The sequence below is a fragment of the Meleagris gallopavo genome, chromosome 2, assembly GCF_000146605.3.
Source record: "Meleagris gallopavo isolate NT-WF06-2002-E0010 breed Aviagen turkey brand Nicholas breeding stock chromosome 2, Turkey_5.1, whole genome shotgun sequence".
In the NCBI taxonomy this organism is placed as follows: Eukaryota; Metazoa; Chordata; class Aves; order Galliformes; family Phasianidae; genus Meleagris; species Meleagris gallopavo.
Window position 1 is genome coordinate 58,115,209 of NC_015012.2, and position 17,433 is coordinate 58,132,641.

General features: G+C 41.1%; 1 long non-coding RNA gene across 1 annotated transcript; it reads right to left on the minus strand.

Annotated features, from left to right (window-relative positions):
- Positions 1-10,129: 10,129 nt before the first annotated feature.
- Positions 10,130-17,166, minus strand: LOC104909781. Its single transcript, XR_004159057.1, has 3 exons — positions 16,947-17,166; positions 12,430-12,791; positions 10,130-10,202 (listed from the first exon to the last, which is right to left on the minus strand). It is a non-coding gene; the product is annotated as an uncharacterized LOC104909781 (long non-coding RNA).
- Positions 17,167-17,433: the final 267 nt, after the last annotated feature.

Genomic DNA, 17,433 nt, shown 5'->3' on the forward strand with positions numbered 1-17,433 from the left:
GCACTCCCATCTTCTGCTAACTGATGTTCTTTTTAGCTGCACCAAGATAACCCTTGAGAAAAGGATTTATTTCATTATCCTTGAGCTGACTGAGCTCACGGTCCCCTTAAACCAGAGGTAAAAGAGTGGATTTTGAATAGAATGAAGGACACAGGAGAGCAATGCCCAAGCTAGGGCATGGGCTAAAAGGCAGCATTCAGAGAAAGGAAATTCAGCAACTGTCATAAGCCAGGTTGTATCCTGCAATGGGCTTTTGTACTCATCATATTTTTATCACCCCTAGCAGTGTAGATATCTGGGCTGAGATTTGGGTTTAACTTCCTCAGCTGCAGTAACAAATTCTGGTCCCTACTAACCTGATTCACGTTTGAACCAGTAACCCAGAGCTGAGAGGCTGCCTTCCTCATTAAAAATTCCCTGTGCGAGTTTCCTGACCCAGTTCCAAAACCACAGAGAAGGCTGTTTAAGTTGTTTTTCAGAATTCATGTCATAAAAGATTCAGGCAACATATGGAATATTTATTCACATAGGGAATTTAAAATTGCTGCTTTATTTAAAAAAATGCATCTGATTTTCCAATACTGTCCTTATTTTACAGATATTCAGCAGTTACTGAAAGAGCAGGTGGAAGAGGAAAGAGGGAAACTGGGACAAGGTCTTGAGCACTACTGCAAGGACCTAACCATTTCTGATCTTGTGCCAAATTGTTTTAATGAAATAGTTGATTTTGTTTTTTGCTTGCCTGTGAAAGTCAGAAGGACACATTTATTATATCAGATATATTATTCAATTATTTCTGTAGAAAGAATGTATCCCATTCTTTACACACACATATTTTGAATTAATCAGAGAACAATTTCTCACTTTTTTGCTTGTGCAACATAAGTCACCAGGGACCAGTCCATTGAAGACACATCGTCTGTCCTGATTTGTACCAGCTACAGCTCTGCTCCACATTTTAAAAGTGAAAATGTACAGAGGCTCACAGCTTCATCAAAGCTATTGCTCTTGGTTTCAGCCTCTATAGAAGCCCCCTCCTATTGCAACTGTAATGCACATCAAAATCTTCTCGAGGAAACTAAAAATAGAAAAACAGCAGCATCACTGCAGACAGATCTCAAGCAGGCTGCAGACTTGCTCCAGGACATAACCTCTGTCCAGTTACAGGTTCAGACAAAGTAATATATGGTGCATTAAGAGTCGTCACATTAGGAATGGTATTGTAGCCTTATGGCCATCAGCATCTTCACATTTGATGTGTGAGTGTGCCTGGATTCTTCCCTAAAGAGAGGAGTGCTAAACAGCAGAAGAACCATAGAAAAGATTATAGAATCATAGAATATCCCAAACTGGAAGAGACCGATAAGCATCATAAGGTCCCTCCCTGATGTCTGCAGGCAGGTTCAGCTCTGGGGATACAGAGCCCCAAAAGCAGTGCTGCCCCACAGGGACCCTCAGCCACATCCTCCCCATGCTCTGGCAGCCTCCACACCCTGCCCCTGCTCTCCTGGCATCAGATGACTGTTTCCACTTATTTTATCCTGAATAAGCCTCATCTGAAGCCAGAGGGAGATACATTTTATTTCTAAAATTTTCAGCACGGGAAAAATGCAGGAGCTGTGCAGTGGACCAGAACATATTTGTAAGGCTGATGTCTCACAAACTGATTTGTGGCTCAGATATTCCCAAAATAGACTAACCGAGGTCATGTCATAATTCGGATAAACATCTACTGCTGCACCGTAGGAAAAAAAATAGCCACGTCTACCAATTTTCTCAAACAAAATAAATAGAGCAGTCTATGCCATTATAAGCTTGATAAACTGAAACTTATCCTGGGTAAAACACTTTGCTGCTGATAAGGGAGTGAACTAATAAAATAGTTAAGAGGAAGTAGTATATTTAATTCTGAACGGAGTTCAATTATGAAAAACTAACTTCTTATCTGTTGATAATATTATGAGATTGAGTGCAAAACCTTACTGGGGCTGTTGTAATAGACTCTGCAAGGTGTTTGATGTGGTACAGCATGGCATTTGATTAAGAAGCAGAGTGGATTAAAAACTGGTTAGTAGGTCTCAAAACGTAGTGCGGATTTCTGTTTTAATGGTTGCATTTCTACTGATTCCCACAGAGATCAAATTTAAGCATTACATTGTTTGAAACTCTTCCCTAACACCCTAGAGAAATCCAATAGTCTGCAAATTAAAATAAAATAATCATAAAATCATGGAATCATAGAATACTCCAATTTGGAATGTACCCATAAGGATCATTGAGTCCAACTCAATAAAATAAAATAATAAAATAAAATAAATAAAATAAAATAAAATAAAATAAAAAGAGATTAATTCATTATGAAGAAAACAGACCTCTAATACAGAACAGTATGTATCTGAAAGTAGATGAGAAACAAGCAAAGAGCGTTTGAGACCTGGCCTATAATGAAGGTATATATTTACAAGGACTGCACATGTTGTACTGGGGAGGACTGAGGGAGGGTCTGGTGGTTTGGGTGCATCATCTGTTGAATTTGAGCTTTACTGATGATGATGACAAAACCACCTGATGTTGCCTTCGCTCTCTCCTGAGAGCTTAAACTCAAAGTACAAAGCTAAAGTAACAGAAATTTGTGTTACACCTACAGGGAGGTTGCTGCTAAAATGTTTGTCAGGTCTGATGCCTACAAATTCAAGGTAGACACTGAAATTGGAGAAGAATCAGGAAAAAGACAAAGAAGTTTTTGATGGACTGGAGCACATGTCTCTTGAGAAAGCAACCACGGGATTTAGCTTATTTTGTTTATTCAAAGTATGTTTGACAGGGACCTGTTCCCTTTTTTAAATACCAGGAATTGCAAGTTGATAGTCAGTATTCAAGATAACAAACAAACTCAAAAACTGGAAAATAGATCTGGCTAGATATAGGATATTTTTTCACAGGTTTCCCAGAGATAGCAAAGTCCCTGCAACTGGGGATATCCCTCCATCTTTCAGTTCCACTCCTTGTTTTCTCTCCTCCTCTCCCACCCAGGCAAGTTTTAAATGTTCAGCATGTGTCAGCATGTTTGCCCAGTTACAACCAAAGATACCAGAGTGAGGCAGTGGGAAAATCTTGAAGATATGGTAAGTCTTTAATCATTCTGACAAGAAACAGGGCAAAGTTGTGCAGATTGATTTATGCTTTTACACAGAGGAAACAGCTACGTTAATGCTTTATGCCTTGAGCGTAGATGTCGGCTGGCTGGACACTGCATTCACAAAGCCTGGCCAGCCTGTGCCCTATTTGGCCTGGATGAGATTTTCTGAAAGTCTGAGCAAGTGTATAACAAAGACTGAATCCAAGCAGTCCTCCAGCTTTTGTGTCACAGAAGATCAGCCAAGAAAACAGTGGCAGCAGCATTTCTGATCTCACAGCCTCAGCATCCATTTAACACAAAGAAATGAAGCTTGTGAAAAAAAGTAAATGAAGAAGAAACTGTAACCTATAGGATTGTCCAAGGGAAATATCCATGTCAGAGAATAATAGGCAGTGAGAATGCCCTGCTCCAGCTCGACAGCAGCCAGCTGAGTCTGGCTGTGCCCAGCCCTCACTGCTACCAGGGAAGCACTAGAGAAGTGCATCTGGCATTGTTTCTCCTGCAGCCATTTTATCAGGCTGGGCCTGCTGTCTGAATAGCGCACCAGTGCCCACACACTTTAAGCCCAGCACAGCCAAGGCTTGTTTTGAAAACTCATTGGCCTACACATGGGACCCAAAAGATGCTTCGCAGAAGACCTGTGGGTACTTGTCCTGCCACTGTTGGCTTCTTCTGCCCTACCGCTCTGCAAACACCAAAGGGAAGGGGCTGCTGACTTCATTCCTGAAGAAACTATGGCTCAGAATGCTGAATTTCACCTCACAGAAGCCCAGAAAGCATAACAGAGAGCAGTTTCTGTGTGAGGAGAGGAAGATATTTACAGAGCTTGTTCCAGGAAGAAAGGAAAAAGCTCTGGGGGTGGTGTGGGAGAGGTCTCTAAACACTGAATAAGGTTTTAATAGTCTTATATCTGCCTGAATCAACACAACCAGGCAACAGTATTACAGAGTTAAATACCACACTGATTTCCTTCATACCTTTCTCCCTCTGGCCCTGGCCTTTACTTATCCATCTCTGCCACCTACTTTCTGTGTTCTGTGCTTTCTTTCCTACCCAAGTCTGTTCTGCCTTCCCTATTGTAAGCCCAAATGTTCTCCAAAAGAAAATACCGGCTGCTCTTTGGAAAGAGTCGGAAAAAAAATTAAGCTGAAGACAAATATTTTGTGACTGTTAAAAGGCACTAAACTCGACCCTGGAGACTCACTGCTTTGAAGCATCAGGGCTTTCTTGTCATAGATGTCAGCCAAAGCAAAACTTACATTTGTGAAGGAAAGGCTGGTAGTCTGCGTGTCACTCACAGCTGGGGTGGTGCCAGTTTCTCTGTGACTTGAACAGAACAGAAGGCAGTGCCCAAGCTTCACTCTGCTTCTCTCTTGAAGCCAGAAAACACTCACTCTGGATGCAGTTATTCTACCTTGTGGAAAGGACACATCTCTTTCCACCTTGGGAGGTGTATTATTGAGGGATAAGACCAGGGCACCCAGCTCTTTGCCTGAGTTTGCATCTGATTATCTTTACGGCCTTAGGAAGATTCCGTAACTGAAGCAATATGAAGTCTGCATTGGGCCTCTGAAAGGCTTTGGTGAGGGGGCTTCAATGGGAATTAAGCTATGGAGTGTAAAGCATAACTTTTCACTTTGGCAGCACAAGCAAACTTAGTAGCAAATCCTGTCATCATTTAAGGCTTCAAATACAAAATCAGGATTTATTATTTATTTGACAGCACAGATAAAATTAACAGGGATAAAACAGAATTTACAACTGTTACGCTTAAACACGCTTGTTACTGGGAGCTTAAACTATAAATCTGCCAGGTTGTCCTCTTTCATCGCAGAGCAAGTGAGTGGTGTTTTAATAGTGGTGAGATCTAGCATAAGAATAAAGCCTTTTTTGCATTCATCTTCAATCACACTGATGCAAACATGCAGAGGAGTCTGTAAGCATTTTTAAAGTAAAGAGTAAAGAAAACTGCCACATGCGTTGTTTTTTTTTCTAGACTCCCAGGAGCAGTGAGTCAATCACAGCTGAATATGCATAGAAAGCCCTTGATAACCTTGCTGGAATTTCATTACAAGCACTGAGTGAAAATTGTGCACATGTGCAGAAGTTTGAGTGCTATATATAAATCCCTTCAACTGTTTCAATGTTAAACATTGATGTTAATCAGCAAAAGCAGAATGAGTCTTCCCTCTCTGTCTGGAGGGCTTGCAGTGAGTGTGGTCCCTGAGGTGTGCCACGTGTCAGTCCCTGAGGGGTGCCCAGCCCTTTGAGTTCTGCTCACTGGCTCCCACATAGCTGTAGTGCTGCAGCTCCCTGTGCACCACTCTGCCCCCTCGCATGGTGGAGGCAGAAGTGCAAAAAAACGCAGAGCCAAAAGTTGCAGTGGCGCTAACCCAGCTTATGGCTTTACCAGGGTGGTGGGAGGATGGAAAGCCATGAAAGTGAAAGAGCTGGCACTGCCTGTGTCCTTGCCCCCTGCTCAACTGCTTGGAGCTGCATTTGAAGGCTGCATGGAGGTTGCGCTGAGCTGTAAACAAACACACTGAGAAATAATCAGCCATCCAGGTTGCTTGGATGATTTTCTCTTTTTTTGCCTTTCCTTGGTGCTAAGTACCATCCCTAAATAGATTAATGAAGCAGAGTCCAGGAAAATCTGCTATTAATTTAGTTGAAAAACATGCCAGCTTCACAAACCAGTAATATATTAATTAAATAAGTTATTTAGATAGCAAGCCTTGTGGATAAATAGATTTATTACTGGAATTTAGAAGATATGTGAGTCATTATGTTCTGTTCATAGATATTTCTCCTAAATTGTCATCCACATGGGACACATATATACATTATCATATTTTGCCAGGCCACATAACACTGGTACCAGCTTGAGGGGCATGGCAACAACGTAAAGCCATTGGCAGACTGAAAAGTGGCTGAGGGAGGATAAAGACACCTCTTCTGATGCTAACCGACCGTTAAGTCAGCCTTAAGTTATTTCAGAGCAAAACATTCAGCCAAGCAATGTGAGCGTAGTCATAGAGCTTTCTCATCAAAGCAGTGCCTTGTACTGGGTCATTTACTGTACAGCTTATTGAAATAGGTGTCTGAGCTAACCCAAGAAAGTACTTGCCCTTAATATACCAGGGCTGCTCAGAAAGTAATGCCTCCTATTTTATTATGTTGGTCCACAGTGTAGAGGTGGGTGTTGGTGATATGGCAGTAGGGGTTGAAACTTCCCACCAATATTCCATTAAAGATGTGTAATTGAATTCCTTCATGCAGAAAAAAATCACTCTTACCGACATTCATTGACACTTGCTAAACATTTAAGGGGACCAAATAGTGGATGTGAGCACAGTGAGGTGTGGGTGGTGCATTTCAGCAGAGGCAACAGCGACGTAAAGCTGTGTTCCAGATGGCCATGCTGATTTTTATGAGCATGACATGAAGGCTCTTGATCATCGCTGGAAAAAATGCATGGCTAATGGTGGTGACTATGTTGAAAAATAGTATTTTGCAGCTGAGAATATGCCTTATCAAATAACGTTATCATGCTCCTTGCAATCTGCTGTAGTTTCCACAGAAATAAGTAGGAGGCATTAATTTCAGAGCAACTCATGTATCTGGCTCAAAGCTAATCCTTGCTTTTGAAGCTGCCATGGACAGGTTATTTTCAGCTGCTGGCTGGGCAAAGATAGTGGTGGCTCAAGGGAGTCACTTGCAGAGCATGGCTTGCAATTGGTAGTGCTGTCAAATGACATTTCCTCTGTTAAATTTGCTCCTGCAAAATGCACTATCATATAGACAGCCAAAAATACTATAAAATTTCAGCCAGTTTTTCTACGCTTTGTTGTCCTTCAGTTCACAAATATAGAGCAAGAGAGTAGGAAGAGAGGGAATTAAGGAAATGAAAGGGAAGATAAAGGAATTTCAAAATGATTCTTTGACCTGTAAGTCAGGGATGAGAAAAGAGTTTTTTCTTTCATTTATGGAAATTAGCCTGCTGCCTAGATAGAGATAACTCTGCAATGCAACTTCATTCTTGCTGAGCTTTTCTTTCCTTTAATCCTGCTGACTAGAAACAGTCTATTTTTGTACTGTAAGCATCATCTACTTCCACTGAAAAGCTTTAATTGAATTCTTCTAGGCAGGACTGTGAGATGTTCCTGTGGCTTTCATTATGAATGAAAAAATTAACAACTAGGTAAAGACCTTTTCTTTCTCAAATTAAACATGGTGACTAAAGATTTAAGTCCTATGAAATTAGGCAGCACACTTCTGGTTCTTCTGCATCATCTTGAGAGATTCACAAATGTGACTACGGTTTTCTGGCTCCATATAGAGATTAAGATGCATAAATCAGGCACTGAAGTTCATATGCATTTCATCTGTTGGGGAAGGAGGAATGAGAGAGGAGTGAAACGAATCTCCATGTGGAGATCCATCTGATAACAAAATCATAAATGTGATGAATGCATAGCAGCAGCGGTTGTGAGATGTGGAGTCAGAGTGAAAAATACACAAGGCAAACTCATGAACTAGTGATAATTGGCTTAATTCTACCCAAGTTAATGGAATTACACTCAGTTTTTCCACCTGGAAAGCAGAAAAGCAAAGAGCTTTCATCAGGAAAAGTGTGAAAATGTATTTCACAGAGATATAAATTCTTCTCAGCTGGGAGAGAATTACTGACACAGACTGACACATCACAGATACCTAAATAAATCCCTTCAGTACTGCTGTAGGAAGAGATGGAGGAATTATTAAATAGTGGTGAAGGGGCCAGCGAGACACAGCACTGCAGTGCTGCAAGCACTATTTCATAATGGAGCCCGCTGCCACAGTTATCCATACAAACATAAACCCAAACTGGTTGCTTTCCCACTGCCACTGTGGGTTTGGGAAGGCTCTGACTGTGACTCACCGGTGGCTGCCCCCACCCCTGCTGCTCTGCTCCCAGCTGAGAACAGCCTCTGCTCCCCCTGGCGATACATTTATCAATTTTTAATCTCAAGTGTTAGCTGGAAGTTTTCTCAAGTGTCTTTCAAGTTTAGATGTGTGCCTTTTGTTCTTGTTTTCGTTTTTCCTTCATTCCTCACACAAAATGCCTCCAGCACCTGACGCACATTTCAGAGGGTGTAAATCATGCAATTAATGGCCCGTTGCAACATCAGTTATGGACATCATAGACTTGTCAGCAGCAACATACATGCCTATTTCCGTAACATTTATTATAAAATATGGATGCTGCTCATGCCATCGTAAGGATCTCATATTTTATGCTTCCTGCTGGGTTGTTTCCACGTGTGACGGCAGAGCAGCCAGCCTGGAGCTCTGGCCTGTGCCTGCACCATGGCAGGAAAAGACCTTATGGGGCAGCTGAACCTAGCCCCAAATTGTGTCCTTTCTTCAGTTCATTTGTAAACTTCCACATGCAATGGAACAGAATTGATATCTCCACTGGAGACATCGTGGTAGTTGTAGACATGGCAGCAAGTTGGTACCTTAATGAGGACTTGGGTTTCAGTTCCATATCTGCTTCAAGTGTGTGGTTATTTTGTTAGAGACCTAATAGTAACTGAGAGATAGGAGTTTAATATTTCCTTCCCTAGACCTTTTTTGGTGGACATGTTAGACCAGTGGTGCCCAAGTATTTTTGACTGCACACATTTATCAGTATAATCTTTTGAGCAAGCACACCCAATATGTTTGTATATGTTTACTTTTACATTATATTTATGTCAATTTACTAATATAATATGAACACTATAAAACACATAAAAATAAATTTAAAAGAGGACGAGATGAAGGTGAAAACCTTTCTCCCCCTTCCCCACCAGAGACCACGGGTGTCTACTTCACATGTGGTGGTGTTCTCCTCCACACCAGAGCAGCTCATCACTGTACTGTCTCAACTTAGCATGTTGTCCCACTCCTGTTGTTATTCCTGACAAGAATACAGCAAATGCCTTTAGAAATTCCCTGCCCTAGACACCTCTGCTAACCGCTCTAATGCTGCTTGTATCACAATCACTTAAGCAGCAGGAGCTGAGCTTTTAATTACATTCACAGTATGGTCAGCCTGTACAACACACAGATGTGTGGTTGGGGTTTTTTTTTACTTGATATACTCATCAGTTCTAACTATTCTGAAAACACTTAATTCAAAACAATGTGAAAAACATGAAGGTATGCTCTTCTGATTTTTTGTTTGACTAATGTTATGACAATAATCCTTGTGTCCCAAAACATCAAGCCCCTTCATTATTCACTTTATCCTGAAGAAGGAGACCTGCCCATCCCTCTTCTGGAAATACTTTTTATTTCTCACCATAAGCCTAAAGCCCCCATCTGACATAGCTCAGCTACAGCCTGCAGAGACCTACCCCCAGTTCAAGCAACTGGAAAGCCAAGACTAACACAATCAGATAGCCTCTCCATCTCTGCAGTCCTCAGAGGGAATAATTTTTGTGCCTTCCCAGTAGTCCTCATCTGGTTGGGCTGGGAACCAGCCCCTGCTCTGAGAAGAGGACAGGCCCCTAGCTCTCAGCTGGCTTTCTTCTTACATTGCCTCACATCCCCCTGCCATCCGCCTATCCCTTGACCCTAGCCATAAGACCAACCCAAACGCCAAAGATCCAAACATGCACCCTTCTCTTTGCTCTTATGCTTTTTGTGTGTGTTTGTAGTAGCCTTCATGGGAAACCTGACCGCCATTATTCCCTGTGCAAGTTTATAGAGATGTTTCTCTCAGATCTCTGCTAGACTACCAGGCCCACTAGGACCCCGAGCAGATAGCCCCCACCACAGTTTGAACATGCAGCCTCCCATGCCCAGATAGTGGAATTCAGCCCCAAGGTTATTTTAAGTGCCAAAGGCTTTGTTTTTCTCTATCAGTAATGCTTGTGCCAAGTTTCTTTGAGGGGACATTATTACCCAGGAGCATGAACTAGGAAGAGGTCTGGCACAGTGCAGGTCCAAAGCTTTTTCTTACCATTTGCAGGCTGAATCCTGTGGTGTACCTCAGGAGTGATTCTGTAACTGATCACGAATTTAGAGCTGAACCCTGCAGGAAAAGAGAACTAATGACCTCACCCAATATCCATATCCACGCTTTTCATTGCTGTCCAGGCCCATTAAAATCTAATATCTAACCAGGAATGTTGACTGAATCCACAGCACCTGAGGGGCTATGGAGGCAGCTGCCTTCAATTACAGCCCATCTTTTCACTCCTCTTTTCTGAAGAATAATCTCTGCCTGGATGGACAAGATAATGATTGGTGCAGAAAATCAATAGCTTTGAGAACTGAAGACAGTGCTGGAATTTGGAAAAATTACAGGAACGAAAGAGCAGGCAAGGCAGTATTTTTGTTGTCTCCCATTCTTTCGTCTTCAACGTGCCGTTCAGGCTAGGTTAGGACTTTTTTCAACTGGGAGCTAGGAAAGCTGCGTCCTTGGGAAGCCAGGTTACACCCAGGCCGTGACTGGCAGGGAAAGATTCACAGTGTTATCTGTGGGGGACAGACTCCTTCATATACTGGAGCAAGGACTCCCTCTTTCCTTAATTACTCCAGTTTAGTCTTAGAACCACTTATATGTTGCCCTAATGTCAGACAACCTGGATATATTACAGAACATAAAGTTCACTGCACATGAACTCTCTAAATTTCTGTACCAAGATGAAGCTAATGGCTGTGTCATTGAGCCCATTAGAAAATGACAAGGTCAGGTAGGACCACTGCTGTTGATTTTGAAGTTTAGACAACATGTATTGAAATAATTTTCCAGGAAATATGCTTTTTTTTTTTCCCCTCACAGAAATATTTATGATGAGAATTAAATTTGTAAAACTAAAAACTTTAGTCTGTGACAGAGGTGTATTCTTGCAGTATTTTAGAAAATTATTTTTAAATGCTTTTATAGTGAAGTAGCATGATTAGTTCCCTAAATCTTATTTCTTGGTTGCAATGGTAAGATGATAATCTCTGCCACTAGTAAATTGGGGGACAGACATGTCTCGGCCTCTCCCTCTGTTGGATTTTGAGGTAACAGTAAGAGTGTTAAACTTCCACTGCTTTTATGGTTGGCTGTGCTTTAACAGCTGTCATTGAAGAGGACATTTCTTGTTGGTTTCTAGCTGAAAATATCAAACTCAAAATTCTCTCAGAATACCCTATTTGTCCTCTGCTGATAGAATTTTTATGGCATGTGTTAATAATTCATGGTGAAAAAATAATCATGGTTAAATTTCTACTACTAGCTGCCTAGAAGCAGTTTATTGACCTTTTTAAAGGTCTTTTTTTTTTTAATTTGGCTTATCCATACTTCTTTTGAATGTTGAACTTTAGAGGTTCCTGATGCAAAACGCAGCTTCTTGTTCATGTAACGGTGGGTAACCTTGAAGTGCCCTAAGTCAACACAAATGTCAGGAGGGAGAAAACAGAGGCAGCAAACTGAATTGTGTCTCTTTCCTCAGGTGCTTGGAATTTGCCTGAATCAGTGAGCTGAGTAGTTCACAACGGGGGATGCTCTTCTTTCAAGAATGTTTTGGAATCATTTCCATTATGCAAAAGCATGTCATCAGGCAAGATGAGCACTGACTGGGAACACTCTGAATAAATGGCACTTTACATCCAGAAATATACAAAGACTTCACATACATCTTGCAATAGAGCTGTGATTTTCCCTAGCTGCACATGAAGATGGATATGCCAAGCTTCCTTTCCTTACGTGAAGTCATTGTCATGAGTTCCCTGCACCAAATTTTGCTTTTTGGTCACCCTTTCAGATTCAAAAACACAAATGAAAAAGACAAGCAGCTCCTTGGTTTTGACAACTGCCTCATGCTGCTGCATTTTGAACCATCTGGTGCATGCATGTGGCATGATACAAGTTTTGTAGATCTGCTCCTGAAGTTACAGCTCTGGTTCATTTAAAGTAATAGAATATTTGTGACAGTGCATGGGAGAAACAAGCACCAGAAATCTGATTTTCTAATTTTTTGGGGGGAGAGATAGAGAAGGGGGGAGGGAAAGATGGCATGAGGGAGGACCAGGTAGTCATAATCTGAAAGGATTTTTCTTGAATTTTTTGCATCCTATGTGTGATCTAAAGTTTTTTTGTTTTTCTTCTTTGTCCCAGGGTATGCCTTAAAAATTGAATATCTTATGGACTGCCTGTGTAGAAACAAGGCCCATCAAAAAGCTGCTTTTTAATTTTCCCATGGAAAACTTCTAATTCCACTTCCACATTATTATTCAGCTGTGTGACTGAACAGTAAGAAAGAACTTACTGTAAAAGAAGTTCTGGCTGGGTCTGGAGGAGGAAAATGTCCTGTTGAGCCATTAACATCCACGGTACCAGCAGAATTTACACTATCTGATGATCTGTCTTCTGCAGTCTGCTCTCAGCACTGTTTTCTTTCTTATCCCTCGTTCCATTTCCCGTGTTATTGAAGCCTGGCTTGGACGCGGTCCAGTTCTCCCATGAGAAGCTGGTTCGCTGTGCTGGAGACACCAATACAGGCTTCAGACTGGTGTCAATTCAAGTTTTGCTTATTCTGAAGCTTTTTCCATCTCTGTCTTCATAACACATAGCAATGGATGCCGGCCAATAGGAGCCCTGCTGACCATGCTGGCTGCAAACTTTTCATACCTGGAGAAGTAAATAAGAGCTGTGTGTGTCTTCCTAGGTCCAGTTTTTTCCAGTCCATTTGGCATCACATGCATACGCTGCCCCAGGGAATTCAGTTTCATTTGTAAGTCTGGGGATTAGCCCACTGTAAATACACCAGACCCAGCAGTCAAGCTAACTGCTCAAAAGCAACACTCCGCTATCACAGCATTAATTCACTAGGCTCGTCAGTATTTTAATCACAAGATTCAGGTGGCTTTTCTGAGCCATGGGATTATTAAAGCACAGTGGGATTTCTTCTATCCATTGCCTTAATTTCCTTTATTCAGTAAGCTAATACTCTGCAGCAACAATGAGTATTTCCTACAGCAGTCAAATGTTGCAAACCACAGAAATTAATGTTTCTGAGCAGTAGCTATTCCTCCTGGTTGGAGCATGTTGGATCACATCAAGGTCAGTACTGCAATGGATTTCATAGATCTGCAGTGCAGAGTCCAGAAAAGCAGAGGCATATATCACAACATTAAGAAATTAAAAACAAAATAATCTTTTCTCATGGCCTGGGAAAACATTTCGCAGTTCAAGCAGTAGCATCCTCCCTTTGCACACAATCTGCAAGCTGAAAGCACCTGATTTGGCAAAGGAGCATGAGGGTAGGTCAGGTCTGACCAGCTGCTGCCAGGCGGTGCCCAGTGCTGTGCCACCATTGCATCTGGTGCTACATATCTACTATTAAACTGGGGAGGAGGGTGGAGAACCATGAAGATGCTCTGTGGTGCCAAGTACACAGTGACTTATCTGGCTATAGAAAGCCAGATAAAGAGAAAAGGTAAAACAAATCAATATAATGATGTGTATCATCTGGATGAGGCCAGGGAACCGGGAAAAGTGCAGCTAAGGGTGCTGAGTGCAAAAGGTAGCCAACAGCAAAGGATTTTACTTACTCCTCTTTGTATTAGGATGATCAATTAGTCTGCTATGCAGAACAGAATCCTCTGTTATCTTTCTTAAAAGTCATATCTCCTACTGTGTTTCCCTCTGAGATAATAAGCTCTTGTTTACACTTTTATGTATTTTTTTTATTATTCTATTTTTTTTAAAATGTATTTATATTTTACAGCTCTTCACTGAAATGCAATACTAGATACTGATATACCAGACTAAACAAACATGAACTAGAATTTTTGCATGACAATAGTTAATCAGTGAGCTTAGTGTTCGGATCTGCTAGAAAGCTGGTTTCTAAGGGAAAAATCAACTTTACTATATCTATCTGAGTGATTGAAGTGAAATGGCCAGACTTCTCTCTTTGGCTTTGACAAAAATTATCACAATTTCCCTTCCATGTTACTAAGGTACTCCAGTCACACCAAGGTCCACCAGGTTTATAACAAACTCGTTAAGTGCCTTTTTGTCAAACACTGTATTATATACCCTACATACTTTGCCCCTGCTATCCCCCTTTTTAGAATAATAGATGCAACTTTAGCCTCCGAGCTTTATAGAGCTGAAAAAATTTTATTGACTTCGCACAGAGGAAACCACTATGAGTCGATCGCACGACCATGGATGAGCTAGCAAGCTGCACTAGGAAGATACGATCTTTTCATGGGTACACAAGTAGGAGCGAGCCCCATGAAGATAAGACTGAGCACAGAGCTTACTGAAACTCAATGGTCAGTTATCTCTGTACAAATGAGAACTATTTTCCCATCTATATGGCACACCTACTCATCTGTACTCATCGTCAACAGGAAGAGTGAACGTCTGACCTCTCTAAAAATGTGAAAAAGATTTCCTCTCCTATTATGTTCCTTTAACTGAAGTACTTGCTTTTATACAGGTTTAATATCCAGAAGTCCCCGTCACTGTCCCCCCCCCCCTTTTTTTTTTCTTTATTGCATGTATTCTGACTGGCCTGGCATAAAATGACAAGAATTCATTTAGAGGTAGAAATACAAAAATTAGTGATTTTATTTCTGACACAAATTCTAACCTCATCATTGCCATCACACCCATCTATCTCAGGCTTTAAAGTGGTGCAAGGCAAAATTCACCAGCGCTATGCTCAAAATCCTACAGCATCATGCAGTTCTGTTCTGTGAGAGTACGGAGGCAATCTCAGTGGTGGTCCTTGTACTTAAAGGGAAGGAGATGCCAAACTGTAGCAAGAACAACAGAGCTTCTGGTGAACATGAGCAGGAAGGTGCAGCTTAGGAAACTGGGAGCCAGAAAGGTTGCTCAGGCATCCAAGCCCTTTTATTTCTGACTAGACTTTTGAAATGATGCTTTCTTTTGTTTCTCCCCACTTCCCCATACCACCTGGAAGGCTGCAAGAGCTGTTCTGCATCCTCTTAATTGAAGGTTTTGGCAGCAGCAGCTTTTCAGCCCCCCAGGAACCAAGGCAGAAAAAGACGGAGGCGAAGAGGAGGAATGAATGGTGCATAATCATCTCAAGTTAAAAAAAAAAAAAAAAAAAAAGTCTAAAAGAAAACAACAACAAAAGTTACCTTTAAAATATTTTCTCTGATCTGATCTTTTTCAAAAGTAAAGGAAAAAGAGTTCATGCTCCTGTTTCTGCCCTGGTTTTGTAATGCCTCCTCCATGAGTTTCTGTAGTACCCACACTAATGCCACATAAACCCATTTCAAGAACAAAGCAGGACAAAGGAATCTGCTTTGATGATGACTTCAGTCATCATTTTACATTGCTCTTTTTATTGTTCTGAACTTATTTTAGATTTCTATTGATGCTAAAAATCTGCTAACAAGGAAGGGGTCAAACATTTGCTTTAAAAAAAAAAAAAAAGAAAGAAAGAAAGAAACCTTCCTTCCATTTCACTCCAGCCACAGCTTGGGACTTAAACTCTGGAGTATTTTAGAGATGTGTCACTTAAAACAACAACAACAACAACAAAAAAAAACAGCTTACTCTTAGACACAATAAGAGTAGAGTTAATCTTTTCTTGAATAAAGTAGCTTAGATAGAAAAAAGGAAAAAAAAAAAAGAAGAAAATTTTTGGATACATAAACCCTATTCCCAGTGTTAGAATATTCCAGAGATTTGGGATTTATTTTGTTGGAATCTAATTTCTTGTTTTAAGAGAATTTGGGAGATGCTTCCCAACATCCTCTTCTCCTTAGGATGCCTCAGCTCAAGCATTCAGAAACTCATTTCAAAACTGGGTTAGCACATTAAAACGGATTAGCCATATAAGTAGTGTAGTTAGAAGGACACAGTTAAGCTAAATTGTATCTTCTTAAATTTCATGGTCCTTATTAACTTCTGAAGGAGCTCTGCAAATGTGTCCAAGGGCACACTTCAGTGTTTGAAGTGTAAACTGACCCCTCCCCATCCCAGCAGAAATCCCTAGCGTACCAATTTGCGAAGCCTAGGAGTAGTTTTTTGCATCTTTTTGGTAATACATCCTGCAAATTGTATCTGCAGTAGCAGCATTATTACTTCTCAAGAGGCAGTTAAACACCAACCACTCAGAGTGGTCCACCCAGTGGACATGAGGCTCATTCCCCTGAGGCTATTGGAAAGACTTGAGAAATTCATCTAGCACTGCAGTGGACTCTGCAAAGAGTGGGATGAAAATCATCTAGAATTATTCTCACTGCCAAAGGAACAAATAAGGACTGTTTCTTTTTTAATTGCCACTTTATTAGACATGTAATATTTCCATGCCTGAAGAATTTGAGGAGCAAAGCTGCAAATACACTTGCAAGCACACACTCTTTACTCTCTTCTGCTAAAACTGCATGTTCTGGCAACAGTCTCAAGCAGCTGGAGTATTAATAATCCTTCTTCTGGTTTATTGAAAGAAAATGAATACCTCCACCATGACATCCTTGCTCCTCAGCAATGTATGCTTTAAGCTACGTGAATGAGAAGCTCCAGCACTTGAGTGCTATAATAATTGTATTGAAACCATTCAAAACAAAAAACAGACAAATAAAACAAAACCAAAAACAAACCGCCTTATATGCTGAGCTAAAAAAGAAGGAGCAGGAAATGGAGATCAAGAAAGATCCCTCACATATTTCTGATCTTGTTACAAGAAAATGCTCAAGAAAGATCTCTTAGAAATATTTGGAAATACAGAACTGAGAAGCAGGTGTATTATTGTCTCACAGTGGGAAAAGAAACACAAAACATCTACATTGGTCATACCTGAGGCCAGTGAAGGTCCTGCATTCGTCCCTGTGGTAAAAGAGCCAGTCTTCAGCAATGAACTGAGTCTGTGGGGCCACGTACAATCAATCAGAAGTTTTAATTCCTTCCCTACAGCTGCTCCCAGCTCACCCAAGGCTCATAGCTGTGGGCCAGCTCTATCACTACTGGCTGCTCCTAACCTGTGCTCCTCCTCATCCATCACCTCCCAGCTGATTGCTCCCCTGGAAGCCCAAACAAGGAGAGAGCTGCTCTCATAGGGTTAGCAGAACAGCTCACTCCACAAAACATAAGCATTATATCATGTTAGATTAATCAGATTGGATTTAAGAAAGAAGTTTTTTTTGTTGTTGTTTGTTTGTGTTTTTTTTTTATACTAAGAGTGGTGAGGCACAAGAACAGTTTGCCTATAGAGGTGGTGGATGCCCCTGGACACATTCAGTGTCAGGTTGGAGGGGGCTCTGAGCACCCTGATCTAGCTGTAAGT